Raw genomic sequence first — 2901 nt, 5'->3', positions numbered from 1 at the left:
TTATAAAGTGTTAGAAGTTAGAAATGCGAAAATTAAATGTTAGAGTTAATTGTTAGATGTTAGATCAAAATAGAAAATATTCAAGAAAACAATTAACACAAATATCAATTCTAAAATATTAACCAAATATCAAAATGTCAATTCTAAATCTAAAAAAACAATTATCAACAATTCTAAACAATTATCCAAGAATTAAATTCTAAATAATTAGCAAATTATAAATCTAAACCGATCATTAACCAATTAATTTATGATTATCCTAATTAGTATATTAACCTAATCCTAAATTACCTAATTAATCCTAAAATTACTTAAGCCTAAGCCTAATCCTAATTACTAAAGGTGACAAAACACAAACAGCAAAATGGCTCAAAGGAAAAGTAACACGGGCCTACTAGCAGGGGGTGTGAATGGTGAAGTGCCATAGGCCCTATCAAATCCATACTGCATCTACTGAAAGCAAGTAACGAAAAGGAAAAAATAAACAGAAAAAAGCGCTTATCAAACGCGCTTATTCACAAGCGGAAAGGCTCTCAAGTCTCATATGGAGATTGTACCTGAAGTTCACAACCGATTATGCAACGGTAACCAATAACATCATCCAAAATCCAATACATCATCATGGCAAAGGAATCAAAGTGTAAGCATAAGGATTAAGAACTACCTGGCGAAGACGACGACGGAGGTGGCGACGATGATGACGAACACGAGCACAACTTCTAAACGCCTCTCTTCCTCTTCTCGCACTGTTGGAGCGAGCTGGAAGCGTATGAGCGATGACGATCTGCGAGCTTCGAAGCTTCCGGTCGTGGCGGCGATGATGACGAAGATCACCGGTATGCTTCCGATCCACTTTTGAGCGTCTCTCTTCCTCCTCTCGTAATGTTGAAAGGATTGGAAAAATGTGAGCGATAACGATCTTCAAGCTTTGAAGCTTCCGGCGGTGGCGGTGGCTTAGCTCTGCTGTGTAGAGCTTCGAGTGATGAAGCTCTCACAACAATGGAAGATGAGCGTATACTGAAGGTGAGAATTGAGTGCAAAGTGCTTTGGGAATGAGGGAAAAATTTCTGAACCCAATGATTGGCAATGATTGCCTCTTATATAGCACAATCCAAGAGGGTAGTTTGGAGAATTAAGTCTGAATCATCCAGCTGGCACCTAAGTGAATGAGAAGGTGAGTTTTGAATTAAGTCACGTGGGTTTTGACACAACTTCAATTCTCTAATTCTCTTCTAATTCTTTGATCCAACCGTGGATATCTGTATTAAACCAAACTAGTTTGTATTCAATAACTGGATTGTTGCTTGAATAACCACTGATTTGAATTTTGCAGGACATGGTTGCTGAATTGGTGTTGCTCATTCCCTCTACTGTGAACTACCTCAATGCATTGCAAAGCTTGTGATTTTCATAACTTCCATAGGTTGGATTGACTTGTCATGGTGAAAAGAAGAGCTGCCATTGGCCATTGGGATTATCTTGGACTGTCTACTCAGGTAACGACTTCCTCTGACTTGCAATGATCATTACCGTGGGCTGTAAACTTCGAGTGAGCTAGTTACGGGGCTATGCTTTAGTGAGTTCTTGATAAACCAACTGTATAATCATTTCCTCAGGGTCTGCACTATAGTTCACCCTTGAAGCATGACATTTTTGGATGCAGTAGCTTCTGGTATGTATGCATTGGACCTGTTATTTTGCTTGCTACCACACAATGCTTCTAGCCTTACTGTTGATGCTGAATGGTTATGGATATGCAGGCTTGGTTTCTTTGTAGCATGGCATTGCAACAGCATTTAGTTAGGTTATTCTGACTTGTGTTTCAATATGGTTCGGCAACATGATGCATTGACTCATGACATAGTCTTAATCCAAATCCCATACATTTTTGATTGGTGGCTTAATGATGCAACTGATGTGATACACGCAGGCTTTGAGTTGGTTTTCCTCATGGTTTCACAGGTTCATGGCAAAATTATCTTGCAACTTGGTTATGTGCATTCAGCAGGTATAATGCCTTGTTCCCTTTTTTATGTGCAGTAGGTGTGACATTTATGAGGATTAGATGGTCAACTGCTAGCTTTGGGAAGGTTGTACCACAACTCTGCAACAGGATATGTGTTGGATTGCAGTTCATATTTGTGTTACAACTGTTCCACTTTATTCTTTCCTTGCATTGATTTGACCTTGCTCATTTGGTTGGTGTTCAGGGCTGCTACAACAGGGTGCTCATGATGATGGTATGAGGCCAAGTGCAGGTTTTTGGTGGTATTTAAATGCAGAATTTTTGCTGTATTTTATGCAGAATTTTGGTTTTGGAATGCAGAATTTTTGCTGTATTTTATGCAGAGTTTTTGTGTGTTGTTGCAGAATTTTTATGCAGAATTTTTGTGTGTTTTATGCAGAGTTTTTGTGCAGAATTTTGGTCATGTAATGCAGAATTTTTGATGTGTTTTATGCAGAGTTTTTATGCAGAATTTTTGATGTGTTTCCGCAGTTGGCTTGTATTGCAACTGGCTCATTCGCGTTTCAGCTTGGTTTTGCTTTCTCCTTCTGCATTTCGTCACAATTCAGTTAGCAACTTTTCACTTGTCTTTGGATGTGGTTAGCATAAATGGATAAAAGAGAAAATGGATTAAAATTGAAATTGGATGAAATAACTGGTTTTGTGTGAATTGGATATTGTAAAATGGATAATGAACTTGGATTATGAATGGATTTAAATGGAAATGGATTAAAATTGGATAAATGGTTTTTTAAATGGGTAAAAAATTGGATAATGAATTATGGGTTGGATTTAAAAATGGATTATGGTTATAAAAATGAATTTGGATATGGTTTAGGATTGGATTTAAGAAAATAGGAATTCGAATTGGATTTGGATTGATATGTGTGGCATGG

At 37.6% G+C, this 2901-nt stretch overlaps 1 long non-coding RNA gene across 2 annotated transcripts; it reads left to right on the top strand.

Annotated features, from left to right (window-relative positions):
* The first annotated feature begins 301 nt into the window (after positions 1–301).
* LOC127122919 (uncharacterized) lies at positions 302–2463 on the top strand. Of its 2 annotated transcripts, XR_007803550.1 has the most exons (4): positions 302–1174; positions 1334–1496; positions 1617–1672; positions 1761–2463. It is a non-coding gene; the product is annotated as an uncharacterized LOC127122919 (long non-coding RNA). The 2 variants fall into 2 exon arrangements; XR_007803549.1 differs by having other exon boundaries at positions 1617–2463.
* Positions 2464–2901: the final 438 nt, after the last annotated feature.

This window comes from Lathyrus oleraceus, chromosome 1, assembly GCF_024323335.1.
Source record: "Lathyrus oleraceus cultivar Zhongwan6 chromosome 1, CAAS_Psat_ZW6_1.0, whole genome shotgun sequence".
Lineage (NCBI taxonomy): Eukaryota > Viridiplantae > Streptophyta > Magnoliopsida > Fabales > Fabaceae > Lathyrus > Lathyrus oleraceus.
This window is presented reverse-complemented; position numbering and strand designations above follow the sequence as displayed.